Source organism: Orycteropus afer, unplaced genomic scaffold (assembly GCF_000298275.1).
Source record: "Orycteropus afer afer isolate SDZICR_OR568_19922 unplaced genomic scaffold, OryAfe1.0 scaffold00122, whole genome shotgun sequence".
Taxonomy (NCBI): domain Eukaryota; kingdom Metazoa; phylum Chordata; class Mammalia; order Tubulidentata; family Orycteropodidae; genus Orycteropus; species Orycteropus afer.
In genome coordinates this window covers 8,219,350-8,219,796 of record NW_006921709.1, presented here as the reverse complement: position 1 = coordinate 8,219,796, position 447 = coordinate 8,219,350, and the positions used below count along the sequence as shown (strand labels likewise).

The window sequence follows — 447 nt, the reverse complement described above, 5'->3', positions numbered from 1 at the left end:
TCCACATTCTGTGGGATCACCTTTCTTTGGAATGGGTACAAATATGGATCTCTTCCAGTCAGTTGGCCAGGTAGCTGTCTTCCAAATATCTTGGCGTAACCGAGTGAGTGCCTCCAGTGTGGCATCCATTTGTTGAAGCATCTCAATGGGTATTCCGTCAATTCCTGAAGCTTTGTTCCTCGCCAGTTCCTTTAGTGCAGCTTTGACTTCTTCCTTCAGTATCGTTGGTCCTTCATCCTATGCCACCTCCTGAAATGGATGAGGATCTACCAGTTCTTTTTGCTAGTGACTTAGTGTATTCCTTCTATCTTCTTTTCATGTTTCCTGCATCATTCAATATCTTGCCCATAGAATCTTTCAATACTGCAACTCAAGGCTTAAATTTTTTCCTCAGCTCTTTCAGCTTGAGAAATGCCGACTGTGTTCTTCCCTTTTGGTTTTCTAACT

General features: G+C 42.7%; 1 protein-coding gene across 1 annotated transcript in view; it reads right to left on the bottom strand.

Moving 5' to 3' along the window:
• DHX29 (DExH-box helicase 29) overlaps positions 1-447 on the bottom strand; it is a 112,417-nt gene that overhangs the window by 69,596 nt on the left and 42,374 nt on the right. The gene's annotated exons all lie outside the window — the stretch shown is intronic.